Source organism: Nylanderia fulva, unplaced genomic scaffold (genome assembly GCF_048542155.1).
Source record: "Nylanderia fulva isolate GAGA-0341 unplaced genomic scaffold, ASM4854215v1 Scaffold12, whole genome shotgun sequence".
NCBI lineage: Eukaryota > Metazoa > Arthropoda > Insecta > Hymenoptera > Formicidae > Nylanderia > Nylanderia fulva.
The window spans coordinates 1,668,492-1,688,571 of NW_028189409.1; the positions used below are offsets into that span (position 1 = coordinate 1,668,492).

The following is a 20,080-nucleotide window of genomic DNA, read 5'->3' on the forward strand; positions in this document are numbered from 1 at the left end:
AAAATTTCTTTGTTATTTGTTATTATAAATTTTAAACGATGAATTAACAAACAAAATTCTAATGTAATATAAATAATGTTTTTAAAAATTCACTTTTGATTTAACTTCAGTTAATTTAATCTTAACTTAATTTTAATTGAGTTACTTTATTGTTCATGCAACTTTCAACTTAACTAAATTAATTTTATAAGCAACTAACTTCAACTTAACTTAGTTTAAAAAAAATCATCAACTTACCCAATCCTGGCATTATTATACATAATTTCTTCAACCAGAAATATTTTCCGCTGGTTAAGGATTTACGCAAGCGGAAGGATATGCGCTTGAACTTTTGACTAATGAAAAGTGGCTTTAAATGTAAAAAAATATATCTGGAAGTAAGGAGGAAATCTATGAGATTATATTGACATTACGAATAATCAGCGCAACATCAGGAAGCCTTATGAGAAAATAGATGTAGCAATGTGTAAAAAAACTAAGTTTATGTATCCTGACTATGGATTTTTATTGATGAATCTCCCGTTGTAAGAAGAAATAATTCTGAGATACATTCAGTATCCGCCACCGCGCTGTTCCCATCCATCTTCAAAAGGACAATGAGTTCTCCTGACAAAGAGAGAAGGCCGCTTTCCTTTCTCAGAGTTCTGTACGAGCTAGAACCACGACCGGCTCTTGTTGGCTTTCGATCGTCACGGTCTTGAAACCAAGAGCGATTCGCAGCGAAATAACATAAGGAACGAGAAAAATACTAAACGGTGTTTTTGTTATTTTAGAAATTATATATTTTATGTACACTACTCAAAAAAATATAGGGAACTCTTTTTCTAGCCTAAAAATTATGCTATTTTTAAACCACTGAAACTCGGCGAAAAATCATCGTAGACACACCTCGACAAAAAATTTCTCTGAATAAATTCTACTAAAATTTTATTTAAACTACATTTTCCCTACAAAATACTATTTTTAAATTTTCTTTCCATTTTTTTGGACGAATTATTAATTTTGAAACTAAACCTGTATTTTTTAGAAATGACGTCGATACTCGACAAAAAATTAAAAGAATATTTTGAAGCTTGAAGTGTCAATTCTAATGCGTTGTCGGTGATTTTACAAAATTTTTTTTTTGTTCTAAAAAATACAGATTCAGTCACAAAATTGTGTAACTTGGTTAAAAAAAAATCGTACAAAAATTTTAAAAATAACATTTTATAGGCAAAATATTGTAGTTTATGAAACTTGAGCAGAATTTTTTGAAAAAAAACATTTTTTATCGAGATTTAGAGTATCAAATATACGTAATTGTAAGGAACATAACAACGTGTCCTTTTAAAGCATAGAACGACAAGATAAAAAATTTGTAAAAACCACCGATCTCGTGTTAAAGTTGAAACTTCAAACTTTAAAGTGCGTTTTTAAATTTTAGTTTACAATGATTTTTCGCCGAGTTTTAGCGGTTTGAAAATAATTTTTAAAGTAGAAAAAATGTCCCCTATTTTTCTTTTTTTCAGTATATATATATATAGTATACTATATTTTGGATAAATAAAAAATATAACTTAGTTTGATAAGGAAATATCGTAAAAGAATTTATATAAAATCTGATCTCTACGAGAGTCTAGTTGCTTTTCGATTCGAGTCTCGAGTCGAGTCTCATTCGATTGTCATTTAAAAAATGGCATATCATACAAGGAAGAATAAAATCGGGAATTGCTTGAGAACGCGGAAAATAAGAGCATAACTTCTCGCTTCCAGAAAGACGATGCATATATGCTATACGACGACTTAATTCGGTTCTCTCACGCGACTCAGGAAGGCCGTTATATGCGAAGGACGCTTCCCACGTTGTATCGTGTGGCAGATGTGCGGTATATATCGTCTGTTTATTTCGTACGGGCGTGTGTATCGTAAATACGGTCAAACTTGTAATACCGTACAAATGCGAGCGAATCTTGATTGCATTAGCGAGAATGAATTGTTTCGCGTCCGCATGTTAAACTTATTTGCTGGAGATATTTATTACGACGTTGTTAACAGTGGGCAAATTAATTAATTCAGGATTTTTTATGATACCGTATATTTTTAGAATTTTGTGTTAATTATGAGTTATCTATTTTTAGTGAATAAAAAGTAATTATTAAAAATCGAGATATGTTGGCGAGTGATTTTATGCAGCTATACATTATGATGTTACAATGATAGAAAATTCTGAAAAAGGAATCTCGCAGCTTGTATAAAATCGAAGAATCCCGGGGACGAGAATCGATGAGACCAGTCTCGGTTCGTTGAGGTCATACGAGACGGTCACGCACCACCAACTCTATGGTATGAATATCGAAACACTCTTGGGAAGTCTAGTATCTGTCGTCGACGAATCTAGCTGCAACATAAAAAAATATAAGCGTGATTATAAGAGTATGAAATACTAAAAATAATTTTAACTAAATTACTAAACTTATAGAAGAGAAAAAAAAATTATTTGCTTGGAAATTTATTTAAGATAAAATAATTATTTGAATATAAAATTATTTAATTTATTATATCTCAATCATTAAAATTTTTTTATGATACATTTTACATATAATTATTTTGTGAATTCCCGTTGTAATATTCAAAATATCCTAATACATTTTAGTATTTGATAAAATATATTATTATATTAGAATAGTAATAATAATAATGATAATAATAATAATAATAACAATAATAATAATAATATAATAATTATAAATACGATTAGAAATAATAATTAAATTAAATGTAATATGTATATATATATATATATATATATATAAAATCGTTGCTCGAATGCCGCGTTATTAAAAATTAAAATTTAATCTATATTTATAGAATAAATTATATATCACAAATTTGGGAGAAATTAAAAAAAAGCAAATTAAAAAAGTTTTGAATTTGATTCTATTTAAATTTTCTGCATGCAATCGCGATTGTCTACATTTTTATTGTGAAATATCTGATTTGAATACAATATTGTATAACACTTTTGAATAAATATAATAAAACTGAATACATATTATGTAAAAAAATCTGTATAATTATTTAAATGCAGATCACTAAAAATTTTTTTTATTTTCGGGAGGGAATTATACTGCAATGATTTCTCTTTTTTTCAATTAGCTAATATTAAAAACTAATATTAGGAAAAATAAAGCTAACTTAAGGAAAAGTAAAACTAACCCCAGGAATAATAATACTAAGATTAGGAAAATTAAAACTAAAAAAAAAAATTAATTAAAATTATGTACGCAATAGAAATTCAGCGAATTAAAATTATTTGCATAAAAGAAATACGTCAAATTAAAATTTTGTGCATAGTAGAAATTCAGCAAATTAAAATTATGCACATAATAGTAATTCGGTAAATTAAAATTATATACATAATAGAAATTTAATGACATAAACATAAAATTATGTGCTTAATAGAAACTCGGCAAATTAAAATAATATTAAGTTTAGCCACAAACTGTAAAGCTGTAAAACGATATGGTTGTGATTGAAGTCGCGAAGCAAACGTCGAAACAAACCAAACCAGCATCGCGGAAAAGTGGCCTCGATACTTCGATTAAAATTAAATTTACTGTATTAAATAAGAAACTAAGAATTAAAAAATACTATTTATAAAAGTTTATAAAAAAATTATTATATTTGATAAAATTAAAATTATATTTTATAAAAATATTTATAAAAATATTATCAAATTAAAATTAAATAATATAAATAATAATAATAAAAATATAAATTAAATAATAAAAATTAAATAATAAAATAATAAAAAATTATAAAAATATTACTTATAAGAATTTTTAATAGCACATAAAGTATTTCAAAATCGCATATTTATCTTAATAGTGAATATTTTGTATTTACACTCACAAATGCATCAATAAAGCAGTCAAATGTGATTTCATAGCGCTCTGCTTTCTCTTATCACGTTTATACACTATGTGTATAACGTGTATATCACTATCAACAGGCAATGGCGTTCAATATCCTCCGGTTAGGTTTTACCGGAATATAAATCATATATCACGTATGAAAGATAGCGCGGGAAAAGCCCACGCCTTATCCACCGGGAATATTAACTTCAAATAAAACGCAGGTGCGACATTTTCTGAATGCCGGGTAACCGCCTTTGCTAGAAATGCGTAATTATGAAAACTTGATCGCAATGCGGTATCCTGGAATTAAGTAGCAGCAATTAATTAATGCATTCTCGTGAAGAATGCGGAGACCATGCATGTTTCATAATCAATTTAATATAGTCGAAAAATATCGATGCTCGATATCGATCGCTTATTACATGTATTAGTTATGTCATGATTACGGGTTATTACTCTTCGTGCGAAAGGAATATCGGAGACTGTTCACTTCCGAATGCCGTAGCGAGTAAAAAATATACATTAACATTGTTTAAAAATATTAAAATAAATATTTTTATTTAATATATATTTTTAATATTTACAAATTTTATCTACAAGTTATTAAAAACTGAGCTTTCTGCGAATTTAAAAAAAAATCTGCAAAAAAAAACAATGTCGAATTTGAAAATATCAGAAGATACAATTTTAAAAGACATTAAGAAATATCAAACTATAATGTTAAATTAATATTTGCGTAACATATATAAATTTTGAAAAAATGTTTTAAGTAATTTGTACTGTTAAAAAAATAGATATAAAAAAGCAAAGGATCGAAATAATAATTTCGACTGATAGTACAATAAAATAGAATACAATAAATATCAGAAAATTTTACATTATTTAAATATAATTGTCTGAATTTTTTAAAACTGGTATAACTGCGTTTATGCGTAAAAAGATTTTAATTGGGTTTCCCTTTTTCTTTCTTACATCGGAAGAGAATGGTTTATTTACATGGTAATATTAAACGGAACTTGTCTTATATGGGAACAAATCATTCGAGTGACTTTACACGCGATCGGTTTAATCGAGGCCGACCTGAAAAATGTTTGTTTCATCCCGAGAGAACAAGAATTTCCTGTACTTCTTGCTGCACGGAACAGCTCAGTTTCAAATGTAAGATTGTCGAATGGACGATTGAAGCTTTCCGGGAAGTCAAGTGATAATAATACCTTCAAGTGAACATTACTACATTAAGTACAAAAGTTAATTATTATATGGATGTCGAAGTTTCATATATTCGAAATGTCCATCTAGGAGCTGTTATTTCAGTGACTCATTAATCTAGATACAAACTGCAACTGATTCCCACGATTGATGTAGATATACAGTTTACATAATTAAGTATTAAATCGTGAAATACGGCATAAAAATCTTTCAATTATATTCTGCGTAGACAAATAATAATTGCGGAAGAGGAACATGTCGATGATTAGATAATTTATATGCGCAAAAGTTTTTGCGACATATATGCATCGGAAGATTCGATGTTTTTCCGCTAGCATATCTAATCTGTCACAACATTACGTAAGTGCGTTCTGTGAGAAAATGAAATCTCTCAGTGTCCTATATCTTTAGAAATCCGTAAATATTACATATTATCTAACATGAAAACTTTGCGATTTACGTATAAATTACGTTAATGTGGCTAATATATTATTTATTTACTCTATTATTTTATGTATCTATGTACACATATTTACACTGTATTGTCACGGGCATCCACAGGATAATTAAATATTTTTTCTTTTCTTTTCTTTTTTAATTTTTAAATTTAATTTTATTTTTAGTTACTTTATTTTTATTTTATTTTTCATATTATGTTTATATGTATCTTGTATTTATTTCAGATAAGAAATATTTTTGTCGGCTCTCAATATTAATAATAATAATAATATATGATATTTTAAATCGGCCAATTTTCAGACTTATATTTTTCTCGTCTATTTTTCTCCATATGTAAGTTCGAGATTAATTTATATATGGAACTTAGTAATCTCAAACCAAGAGATACAGTTCCGAAGAATTAATTTTTCGCGCTTGGGCTCTATTGGCCGATTTAAAATATCATATATTATTATTATATTTATTTATTTTTATATATTTTTATATTATATTTTATATTAAATATGCAACTAAATTCCAAAGGAAGAGCAGAGGCTTAATTTGTTTTGCATTGTCTTCGTCGACGAGCGCGAAGACTTTAATTTCACTCGCCAAACAATGGTTCGCAGACGGATCTTGTAGTAATTTGATCAAGAGATTAGTCGATAACTGTCGTGATTTATTGTCCATCGGTGCGTGTCCATTGTCCATAGAGACACGATTAGAACGTTTATCAACGACGGATTGTCCCTGAACGTGACAGAGCTGCAACTTGACACGTAACTCCAAATGAGCTCGTAAATTCAGCTTGCAGCTTGGATCGCCGGTATTTGCTTTCCATTAGTTTTTACAAGCTGCGCTAATTGTCCAGCGCGATAAATCGCGGCTTATTTCGATATTTATTATACGTGTGAAACTAGCTACCTATTAATTATTATGTAATTTTCTCCGTCCAAAATAAAAGAAACACGAGGCAATTACAAATGCCAAGTGTTATTAAGTTGTTTTAATTAGCATATCTGGCTCTTTATTTTCGACTTTCTCTTTGCAATTATCGCGATGAAAATTTTCCCACCGTTAACGTTAGATGAAATTAGGCTGAAATCGCAGATTTCGCCGCTCGGCAACGAAAAGTGCATTGTTGCAGCGCGTTTCTTCGCGTCGTTAATGAATATATATACATCTCGCATTAAGAACAGGATTATTAGTAGTGAACGATGCATTGCAACTGTTTGCTAGCAAATTTATTACTGCAATTATTTCATTCATTCTGTATCAGATTGCATTGATTACTATTTTAATGCATTTCAAGATAATATTATGGGTTTGCTTTATTTGACAGATCGTGGAATAAAATTATTGTAACTACCGTGTATAAATATTTTTATTTTTTGACATACAATAAAATAGTAAAAATAATTACATTAAAATATTCATATAAAATCTGTAAGGATGGAGAGAAAAGTAGAGATCGTAGAATAAAATTTTTGTAACGTGTACAAATATTTTTTTGACGTACAATAGAAATAGTAAAAATAATTACATTAAATTTAGATAAAATCTGAAAGGATGAAGAAAAGTGGAGACCATAGAATACAATTTTTGTCACGGGTATAAATTCTTTTTTTGACGTAAAATAAAAATAGTAAAAATAATTACATTAAATTCACATAAAATCTGACAATGAAAGGAAGAAGAAGATGAGCGGAGAGGTATGTTGAAAAATTTTACCATCGATAAGATGTATGTTTGTTCATTTGCTTTTACTGCTTCACGTGTATTTCTTTCCCTCGTGTCATACCGTTACATCTCTGGAAACGATTCAACACGTCGCGTGTTTTTCGATTGTCTCGGCCAACTCGGTTAAAAAATCCGTTGCTAAAATTGTTTTTCCTTCGGCGGAAATTATGCTCCCGTTCGATGGAATACATATATATACATATATATTTACATACACGCGAGAGAGCTTCGCCTCGTACGTAAGTTGCACAATATTTCGTATCCTGCGGCCGTGTGTCGTTTGACGCAGACTATTACAATCGTGCGTGGGTACGCGAATACAATTCAGTAACGCAAGTGCGTAGACGCAACTCAGAGACGCTAGCGCAATTCTTGCTAAGGCATGAAACGACAGTAGGAAGTTGCGGCAACTTTTCGTTGCGGTTCTGAAATTTGCGCTTCTCCGCGCCGGTTACAATTAGAAACTGTTTAGTATAAATAAATGGCGTATTTTTAACATAATAGTATTTTTTAATACTTACTAAATTATACTTTCGCGTTTGAGAAATTTTATTATATTTTAAACTAATGTAATTATAATAAAAAAATTATAGGTATATTTATTTATGTATTTATATTTATTTTATATATTTATATAATAGTATATTTTTTTGAGTATTTTTTAGAGTACTATTTACTTTCTCATTAGAGAAATATAATTATAATCTAGCACTAAAAAAATCTATTATAAAAATATATAAATAAGTATAAATATAATATAAATATAAATTATAAATATAAATGTAATTAAGTATAATTTTTTTTCTATTATGATTGAATTATTTGGATTATATATGAAAGGCACGTAGGAGTGCAACGATGTAGGCTACGTAATTGCACATCGCGAAACTAGATCGAAGTCGTTCGAGAAAATAGCGAATTTCCATTTATTTCGTTACGGTTTGATAGATGTAGTTCCGCCGGAAGTCGATGCGAATTAAGCGGCGTCGTGCCGGAAATGCACGGCAAGACCACGTGAAGCAGATCAGGCCGTCATTGTTTGCCACAAAATTGTGGGCCGCGTTGCCCCCCGGAAGTCACCGCGGGTCGTTTCCGGAAACAGGTGAAAATGTTTGACAAGAAGCCGATCTTAATGAGGTAGAAAGTAAACTTCGTAAGATCATTCAATTAAGATTGAAAAGTTTATTCGCGCTAATTGGACTTCTATTCCAGATACAATTTGCTCTTTCTATTCTTCTTTATATCTTCAATATTGCATTTAATTATTAGCACTTTTTTCATTACTTTATATCAATAAAATAAACTGATGCACAAACATTTTATTTATATCCATGAAAAACTGCAGACTCCTCTTTTCAACACAATTTTGGTTTTCTCAATAACTGCGCATGCATTAAAAATGACAGCTAATTAGTTTTAGCATTTTCCTATGGGACACCCTGTACATATAGATATATCAAACACACAAATAAAATAAAAGGCGTAATTTCTCAATAAATAAATAATAGATCGATCAAATTAAATAATTCTAGGTCGAATTAAATCGGAGCGTATTAATGAACGAATTTTACGCTAAAATCCAGTTCAATCCCATTCACCGTTCTTATACCGACATTCCGTAAAATGCAAACTGACAGAAATAGAGTAAGATATGATACGCAATTATGTTTCACGGTCGATTATGCCGCAGAATGTATTTACGATACAAGACTTGTATGACTTTGCATGTTTTCTCCCTGTGATACCGTAACGCGATTCCGCTATTATTTCTTCTCCCTTTCACGAAGCTACAGCTTTTTCCACGAAGCTGACTATCAAACCTCATCGCTCCATCCCTCATGTTTCGTATACATATATACATATAACTATATCCAAGTGCTTTATCACGTGAAAAGCCAGACTAATGGCCCGTGTTTGCACGCGTTCGTAAGGGTGGAAAGTGCAATGTTCGGCCGCGCCTCGGATAAGGGCGCGGCTTTTGAAGGGTGTGGTGTTTGCTGCACGTGCAGGCGCTTTTATTCTTCATCCCTGTGTGGCAGCACGCGATGGCGCTATTTAATTTAATGTCATTTCCTTAATAATTATCGACCGAAAATATTTCAGCCATGGGGCTTCTAATTAAACAACAGCCCATCTAAGCAGATTAATTTTTATATGCGTTTTTAAGAGATAGTGTTGTTCTCAAAAATAAAATTCTCAATTGTTTTTATAATAATATATATATATAATATTTATTTATTTCATTAATATATATTATTGATTTATTTTATTAATATATTTATTTATTTTATTAATATGTACCTAATATTTATTTATTTTATTAATCTTCTATTTGTTGTAACATAAGAAATATAATGTGGTAGTAATTTATTTTTTTTTATCTTTTTGTTTATTATACTTATGCAGTATAGAACGAATAAAGCGTTCTATAGATGAATCACTATACATATATGTATTACAAAATTTATATATCGTCGTGATATACGGCTCTTGACGATGATAGACTTCTACATATAGATGATTTATTATGTTCCGCATTCATTGTCTGAGAACATTTCTCGATAGATGCTTTGAACTGTTTACAGTATGACTTTGTACTGTCAAACTGTTAGTCATAATTTATTCATCATATGATCATCGCAAATGACATACGTTTTCATGCGAGATATAGTCTTTCTTACTTTATGCATTATTATTTTCGTGATTTATAAATATTAAAATTTATAAATATTAATTATAAAAATATTAAATTTATTATTGATAATTATTAAAAATGCGGCATATCTTATTTATACACAGTTATACAAATCGTAATAAAATAAAATAAAATATACAGTTGTAATAAAAATATCTAAATTCTAATTAAAAGAATAGGATGACGTGTAAATGGTATTTAAAATTTTGTCTCAGAGATAGGAAGTAATTTTTGAAGTTTTAATAACGCACTGATATTTTTTTCAGGGATATAATTTTTCCGGTCTGCTAAGGGTACCTGCATCATCTGTTCATTCGTTGCTCCTCGTTGCCCTCTGTCAACTGTCTTAAGAAATCCAAAAGTTCACGAAGCGTGTAATGTAAGTCAATCATCCTGGAGATTATAAGAGCTGACCTACATGTGCCGAACCACTCCTAAATCACCGATTCGCTGTCAGAGCGCAAGATAGGAAATAATTAATCAATTACATAACTAAGAGGTACGACGCAGCATTATTGCAGATTCGATATGCACTGTAAAAAAATTCAGTAAATTTACACAAATAATAGATGTAAAAATTACATGATTAGTCTGGTAAATATATAAAAAAATCATGTAATTTTACAAATTTTGTATAATTCCACAAAAATGATGTACATTTGTTTTTTACTGTGTAAATATATCTCACTTTACATGGAAACTTACGAAATAATGTAATATTTAAAATATCTTATGTAATTATCCAAATTTTTGTAATATTATGCATACATTTACAAACGCGTGGAAATTTACAATTATTATAGTGTGACATATTATTACCGACTATAATAGTTGTAATTTTACACAAAATTTTTTTACAGTGTGGCTACAAAAAGTCACGCTTTATAACAATATATTTAGTTGTTTTCATGTTATACAATATTATTATACATTTACATGACATAGTTGTGTTATTTATTTAGTAGCAATATGATAATGACATATAATTATAAAATATAATATAGCAAGTAATTATAAAAGATTAATTATAAGTTTTTCTCAATTCTGCTCTCTTAATTATATAATAAAATAATAAAATTACTTATCTCGATATACACCGTAAAATTTTATAAATATATAAAAACTATATTAATACTAATTGTCAATTGGCTGATAATTTTAATGAGAAATAATTTCTCATCTGTGAAAAATAAAATCGATTAATGTAGGTAGTTGAGTTTTTGTGATTGTGTGAATATATCTAATAGCATCTGGAGTGACTTGACATAAAATATCTCGAAAGGAATAGATATATAATAGATCGTTGCATTTTCCTATACACGGATTATATTCTTTGTATTTTGTTTTGAAAAAGAAATTACTGTTCAAAGTTGTCGGAAAACAATGATTAATAGAGAACATCGTAAGATGACTGTGTTATTTTTATCAGATGCGAAAATTTCCTATCTACCCTAAAAGATGAAAATGATGCATCATTATTAATGATTAGCTAATAATCCACACCTGGACACACGATTCTATTTCGCTTTTCTTAAAACCAAATTTGAGTTTAAAGGTAGATTCGTAATAAAAATATACACATATGTCAAATTAATATAAAATCTGTCGTTCCAATTATATATAATTTCTCTCTTTAATAAAATATTTTTATTAAATTTTAAAATAAATGAAACATTATATATTTTATTAATATAACATTATCATAAAAATATGATGTTATACTTGGTTTGTTAAAAGTTGGAGAAGGTATAACGGGTAAACGTTTCGTACAAAAAGGTCCTTGTATCCTAGCGAAAACAAGATAAATATCTATCAACAGTGTGAATGGGGTTTCATATAAGCGACTGTTGTATTTGATTCTCAGGTCCCATAACGCTTCTGATGTTTGCCAGTCTTGTGTTATCACTAGATATCACTGACGTTTCTTATAAAAGTAAATTTTAAATCTACTTTATGTCCACATGTAGATATAAGTAAAATGTCTATTCTTCGACATGAATTGAATATTTTAGCCAAGTATATAATTTAATGATTTTTTTATATTAACAAAATATTTTTTTTTATTAAGAAACATTTGTTTATATATAAGTATATACAGGGTGGTCCGAAATTCGCGAATTATCTGTTAATAGCAGATTTCTGGGATCATTTGGAGGCGATTTTTTTCAGCAAAAATGTCGAGGGAATAATTTTTTTGCATGTTCCTATTTTTTCCATCATATAAATTCTATTAAACTCTACCTAAAATTAAATAATATTTTATTTCTACAAGACTTAGTTTCTAAAAATTACTTATTTTCAATCGCTTATAATTCAAAAATTATTGACGCCTGGACATTTTCGCTGAGGAAAAATTGTCTTCAAATGTTTCCAGGAATCTGCCAATTAACAGATGATTCGCGAATTTCGAGACATCCTCTATATATAATAAAACTTGTCAATATAACAATATAAATTCTGCCGCTGCATTCATCGAAATGTGCAGTTACAGTAATTCCATCTTTCTTCTTCCGGTGTGCGTCCTCTTCATTTTCCTTCGTGAGACGTTTCGTTCTCAGCTTCCTACATCGTCAAAATTGTTGGCCCCAGAAGGTGGAAATTATTTTTCAAGCGGTAACATTCGGTTACGTCCATCTTCGGTTTCGGCGCTCCAAGAGACAACAGGTTCTCGCAAGGTAAGAGAGATATATTGTCTCTTTTCGACCTCCTCCTCGTCACGCATACACGCGAATCGGCCTGTGCAGGTGCATGATAGATGCAGGTCTGTAAAGAATCGCGCGTACACAGAGGAAGAGTCTTTTGCCTGTGGGAAAGTAACGCTACACCCTGGGATCCGCCGGACTGGACCAAAGTCTCATAGTATCCTGTGTACTATAGTCCGTCATACTTGCTGCTCGGTATATATATATATATATATAAACTGACCACCATGGTTCCGATTACCCCTCTCACACTTCCTCTCCTCGTTGGTGATGAGTTGACTTCGTGGAATTTGCATACGGCCGCGCTGATTTCTTTATCGTCGGTGACTTATTAATTCCTCGCAGGTTTGGGTAATAACTAGTTAATTAGTTAAAAGTTCAAAAATCTAACTTACTTAGTTAATTTAAAATGTATTAATTTTTAACTTTATCTCAATTTTTCACCTTAAACTTATTCACTTTTTTCCTGAGTTAAATTTTTTTATAAGTTATAAACGTATTATTTTTATGTTAAAGTATTATTAATTTTTTATGTTTATTTGTCATCAATTGTAATAATTGTCAAAAATAATATATTTCTATATAAAAATGAAAATTTCTTTGTTATAAATTTTAAAAGAATTAACAAACAAAATTCTAATATATAAATAATGTTTTTAAAAATTAACTCTTAAAATTTAACTTTAGTTAATTTAATCTTAACTGAGTTAATTTTTTGCTCATGCAATTTTTTATTTAACTAAATTAATTTTATAAGCAACTAACTTTAATTTAACTTATTGTTAGTTTAAAAAATCATTAACTTACTCAACTCTAATTCCTCGTAAATTAAAATTATTAATTCAATAGTTACATGCAATGGTAAAATTGGTAGGTGCTGTAAAAATTACATGCAATAATAAAATATTAAGAATAACAAGTGCTGTGAAAATTACAATCATGTAATTAGTTTAAAAAAAAATTTTTGCTTATATATTTTTGATTATTTTCAAGATTAAATTATGTAATGCAGTAAATTGCATAGCATTATCAGTGAGTATTTATAAGCAGGTTCCATAGGCTAAACTGGTAAACTGCTAGGCACTTAGCGAAAATGCTATATAATTTATTTAACTTTGTTACGTCACACAGGTTGAAGACGATGAAAAATATATGATTGTAGCGTTTCATCGATACATACATCGTCGCAGCGATTACACTTTAGAATCCATCTTATCTTAACGTCATGCAATAATCATTTAATTTAATCTTGAATTCACGCGGAAATATGATCGTTGAAGCTATAAAAAAATAGGCGTTAAAAGTAAATATAATTGAAAACAATATTGATAAATTTAAAAATATTTAAAGATATTCCAGTAATATATTTAAATGATTATATATATTTTAAGAAATGTCGAAATCCAGAAGATTTTCACTTATCTCTACTTCTACTATTATAGATTTTTACATCATGCACTGAAAGAATTTACCTTAAAAATTATGATAATCGTGGGACAATATATGGTGTTGGAAGAATTTTATGAGTTTCTCTCTCTCTAATTAATATTCACTACACTAAAAATATTAATATCTACCACAATATGATATAAAATATGTTCGATTAATTTTCTTATACACATAGTAAAATTTACTATGTACATATTAATATTTTTATTGTGGTAAATATTAATCGGAGAAATTCTTATAAAATTCTTCCAATATCGTATTGTCCCACAATTAGCATGATTTTCAGGGTAAATTCTAAGAGAAAATTCTCTCCGTGCACTGTAAAAAAATTTGGTAAAATTACATTAAAAATATGTAAAATTACATAAATAATAAATGTAAAATTACATGATAAATAATGAAAAGGTAATCATTTCTATTATTTATCGTGTAATTTTACACTTATTATTTATGTAATTTTACATATTTTTGTGTAATATATTACATATTTTTTTACAGTGTGTGTAAAAAATGTAATTAATAACGCTCCAAATGTCATGTATTTTCCATCATAATAAAAGCTGGTATGAAAGTTATTATTCGTCCCAAGAGGCGCCTTACAGAGGCTCGCATAAAGTACATACCTTTCGCGCGATAAGCCAGTGCTGACTTTACGAGACCCAACATACGTATGTGCACATGCACACATATGTTTCGCATTGTCGCATTGGCGTGCACTCGTGAGACTTATCTACTGATTGCAGCTGCATATACGAGCAGCGATCTAGCCTGGCGCGGTTAATTGAATTTTCTTCTCGAGATCGTCGAGAACCGCGCGAAGCTAGAGCCGATGATGGAAAGACCTTTCACACAGTGAGGTCCCTTGTGTTCGCGACAAAACGCACGCGAATCGCGATAGCACGCGTGGCTGCAGCCGTGGAACTCCCTCTCTCTCTCGTGTCGGCTCGAGACCAAAGTCATTCGCACAAACACGCCGCCGTTAGATGCGAGCAACGTTTTTCTACGACTGTCGGTCGGTTCTCGACCCCGGCGGAATCGATGGAAAAAAATTCGAGGAATCGAGCTCGGAGCGTCTTTGGGAAAGCCGCCGTTTACAAACAATCGGCAGATATATATACGAGAAGGGAGAAAATCGATGAACTTTAATTCAATCTCTGTATTTCCGTATTACTTTTTTAAATCTATAACACTGTTCAAGAAAAAAATTAAGTTGGTTCTTATAGTTTTTGGATACTAAATACGAATCTGGTTTCCGAATTATTCCCTTAATTACTTCAGAATTTTGAGAAATTTTTAATCAAAGTTGCAAGAAAGTGGATAATAAAATATATCTAGAATAACTAGATAATTTAGTAAAAATAACACTTTTTTCATCTAAGATGCAGATATATTTTATATATGCTCGAAAAAAAAGTTTATCCACTTTTTTGCAATTTTGATTAAAAATTTCTCAAAATTGTGAAATGATGGAATAATTTGGAAACCAAATTCGTATTTAGCATCCTGGGAATATTCAGATAATTTGATTTAGAATTATAGTATATAAAAATACTTAAGTATAGTAGAACTTTGTTAAACAGTTAGCGATAAAAACTTATAAATAAAAATATGAATATATTTTTATATTCCTTATAATATAACCAAGTTCGTGAAAATAGTTCTCTTTTGCAACTTTAATTTTTCAAAATTGTTGTGGATGCAATTTGGAAACAGGATTCATATTCAACATCCAAAAACTATAAAAGACGATTAATTTTGTTCCAGTGCTCGAAAAAATCATTTTTTATTGAACAGAGTATAATTAAGAAACGATCGAGAAAAATTTAATTCATTAAAAATTTAATAGATATATTTTAGCTCTTGATCTGCCCATCGGAGTATTATTTTTGAAGACATCCCTTATTTTTGACACGCCTCCGAGATTGGCCTCGAATTACATGTATCGACCACCCCATCTTGCATCGTGGATGACCACCCAGGCGTCTAATCTCGAGCTCCTTTCGCTCTCGAAATCTATACCTTCCCTGAATACCTGCGGTCTGATCGGCAAGTGCTTCTTTCAGATGGTTCGATCATAACTCACCTTAAAAGAGACGCCACCATCGGAAAATAGGGATGGATAATATGAAAAAATAAATCGATATTTTAAAAACAATTAAAAGAAAAAAATTATGACAGTATCGATTATATTAATAAACAAAATTAAAAAATCGATTAATCGTTTTATACATACAATGTTTACAGAAGAGCCGAAACGCAGATTTTTGTATAAAACATCTTTTAGAAATTCTGAAAGAAATGAAAGACTCTGATTAGTTGAATCTCTTATCTCTTATGCATTATGCGTTATGCAAAAGTCTGTGCTCTAGCCCTTTCTGTCAATGTATGTAAAACATGTAATGTTATATATGATTATATAAAAATTTTATTTGGCAATATTAAATTTAAAAAAATTAAATATCTATTGATTAATCGAAAGAAAAATTAATCGATCGAAAATATCGATTACTTTAAAAAAAACTCGATTATTTCGATTAACATCGAGGAACATTGGCTATTCCGAAAAGTGCAGCATTGCTCGGAAAATTCGATCGTGGGACGTAGAACGTAACACGCACACACCGGAAGTTTCGTTGTTCTTCCGGTACAAGAATAAAAGTCACGATTGCATCTAGACTAGGCGCGATTGCAAACCCAAGAGTGCTCCGATCTAGATTGCGGAATATAATACCTACTCCGGGTCGCCATAAATATAGAACGCGCTTTCCACGAAGCGACAAATTTCTCAGTCCCGCTTGGTTATTGTTTTTCCTGACGATATGCAACGGGTTTATTAACCCTTTAGTGCCTGACGTGCCACATTCGGTTTACTTTAGATTATTCTTAAAACGCATCAATCTATAATTTAAGTTCTTTTATCGCGCCCGTTCAATTAATCAATCCCAAATAAGTTGTATAAAAAGTCCCGTTCTATGCCGTTCGAAATCGCCCGCCAGAAATCCAATATGGCGCAGCAGCATTTCTAAATCCGAAATCTCCCTTTAGTGCCTGACGTGCCACATTTGGTTTACTTTAGATTATTCTTAAAACGCATCAATCTATAATTTAAGTTCTTTTATCGCGCCCGTTCAATTAATCAATCCCAAATAAGTTGTATAAAAAGTCCCGTTCTATGCCGTTCGAAATCGCCCGCCAGAAATCCAATATGGCGCAGCAGCATTTCTAAATCCGAAATCTAAGTCTCGGACTTAAAGGGTTAAAAGGAATCGGGGAAGCGCGCACATGCACATTTACACATATAAGCATTACCATTCGGTGAATCGAGCCGACTCCCACGTACGTTTCTTTCGCTTTTCCCTCGCCGGGAGACGTAAACCTAACCTCGACGCCCATGCAGCCGGGGCGATCACGTAGGACGCGCCTCTCTCGCGTTTTATTTTTTTTCTTCTCTTCTTTTCGAACCTGGCAGGTACAGGCGAGTATGTAAAATATCGTCGTGAGGAGGTAGAAACGAAGATTTGTTGGCCGAGCAGATAAGTCGCCATGAATGGCCCGATCGCTTGAATATATCAAATGACCTTGATTTAACCTTTATACGATCGACTTTGGGCGTGAAAATAATATTTCATTTTGCTTTCACGGAATTTCTAATTTTTCACGATTTTAGAAAAAAAAAAAATAGTTGCAGACATCGCGGATGTTAAATCGCAATCGCGACATTCTCGGATCCTGGTGATTATATCTTAACGAGAAGCTAGCGCTAGTCGGGTAATAGCTTCTTACACATATGTCGCTTATATATACTTCGATTTCGAATCCTCGGAGTGTTTCTGCACAGGAGGAATAACTAATAAAATTGCCGGACGTGCTTATCCGTAACGACCGAGGGGTCTGTCGGATTCCTTCCCCACGTTATTGCAAGACTCGGCTATGCGATATATATATATATATATATAAGTGCAGCTCGCCTCTGTCTCTCAACAATGCAACGCGGAACTCGCCATGTGCATCACGTAACATCTGAATTCTAATTTATTTTTATAGTAAGAGCTATAAATAAAGAATCATGCACAAAGCGGATTATGCGCTTTCGATCATGCGAACACTTTCTCCTGTTTCTATATATCATTTAGGCTTTCTCCTTTTTCCTCTTCTTCGCGAATTATTTCGCGTAATCGCAATTCATAATAATTTGTATGTATGTATATATAAATGCAATTGATTTAATATACTAATATACAAAAATATCTTAGTATATAAAAAATTCAGAATCATAAATATCTGTACAATCGTATAATTTGATTTATTATTTATATTTATATTACAATATATTAATTATATTTTTTTATATTATTTATATATATATAAATCTTGTAACATATCAATATTTTTCAATTTTGGCAGTATCAATTTGTAGTATTTCAAAATGAATATAAATATAAATATTATTAACACTATTATTAACACTAAATCCAATTATAACTACATTATATGATATTGATATTATATTTAAATTATATTTATATTTAGAGTTTATTTTTTATATTTAGAATATATTTAGAATTATATGTAGATTATTATTTAATTAATTATAAAATTGCAACTAAAAATCTTTCATAAGAACGTTCAATTCATTACTTCTATTTATCTTTCTTCCTCATATTCCAGACAAACGTTTTATATTTTTACCACGATAAGGAAGAATTTTGGAGTTGAGAGCATTCCAAATAATTTGCATATATGCATACATAAATGCAATAGATATAATGTATCAAAAGAATTATCAAAAATATATGTACAATGGCACAATTTGATTTATCATTTTATATTATTTACATATATAAAAATCTTAAAATATAAATAAAAATATAAGTATAAATTAAAATATAAAAAATAAAAATGTCAATATTTTTCTATCTTATTAGTATTAATTTATAATCCTCCAAAATAAGCATAAATGCATCTAACAATTTGCCTATAAAATTATTATATATAAGTATACATATTTAGATTATTATAACAAATGCAATTAAGAAAATCCCGCACAAAGACATTCAATTTGCCATTCCAATATTCATCTTCCTGCTTCATATTCCAGGTGAACGACGTTTTACATTCTCGCCGCGACAAGGAAGAATCTGACTGAGAGCGCGGTCCATCTCCTCAAGAGCGGCTGGTTCCGTCATGGACGCAACATCCTTCCTCTTCGCGGAGAACAACGCGAGTATCGTCGTCACCCCCGCAGTTTCTCCACTCACACGTACGTACATCAACACGCGAAAGGCTCGGTCTCTCTCGTTCCCTCGTCCGTCCTCATCCGGCGCGGCTGGCTGGCTTACATGTTGGCTTCCCTCACTGGCGTCTTCTCGCCAGTCGCGACAGACCGCTCGCGGAGCGCGCATCGCGAACGGTGCAGCGCGCGTTTCGAGCAAATCTACTCCGGAATTCTCCGTTCGTAACACTCGATGACTCTTCGAATAACGACGTTTCGCGTGAGATGTGCAAAGCGATTTGCGCGAAGCTGAATGTCATCGCGCGAAATACGCCTCTCGTACTCGTCGGGATTGTGAATGACCGGTGGTGAAATCGTTGGTGTGTTGTTGTTGTGACTGTCGCGCGTAAAATTGAAGAAAAAATAGTGAACACTCTTGATGTCGTATGCTAGTCGATTTTGAATCTTTACCGCGGGTCGACGCGCGGATTTTTTTGCGAGTGCGCAGGACGCTGAGCTCAGCAAATTCAGTAAAAGTAAGTATACAGTTCGTAGAAAGTGTAACGAAATTTGTATCTGATTGTATTTGATTTACGAATCAATTTGCTTTTCTTTTATTGAAAAATTAGAAGGGTTTATGTATACATATATATAAACATTCTTTCCTGTCAAAGCGCTCGTATTCTTCGAATGCACATGACATAACACATCGATCTATTGATGATGCATCCCGGAAAGA

The 20,080-nt window shown here is 30.7% G+C and overlaps 1 protein-coding gene across 1 annotated transcript in view; it reads left to right on the forward strand.

The window, feature by feature from the left end:
- Nucleotides 1–19,487: 19,487 nt before the first annotated feature.
- rau (RA domain-containing protein rau) overlaps nt 19,488–20,080 on the forward strand; it is a 37,945-nt gene continuing 37,352 nt past the window's right edge. The window contains exon 1 of the mRNA XM_029309968.2: nt 19,488–19,877. The gene's annotated coding sequence lies outside the window, so the exon portion shown is untranslated. The remainder of the gene's footprint in view (nt 19,878–20,080) is intronic.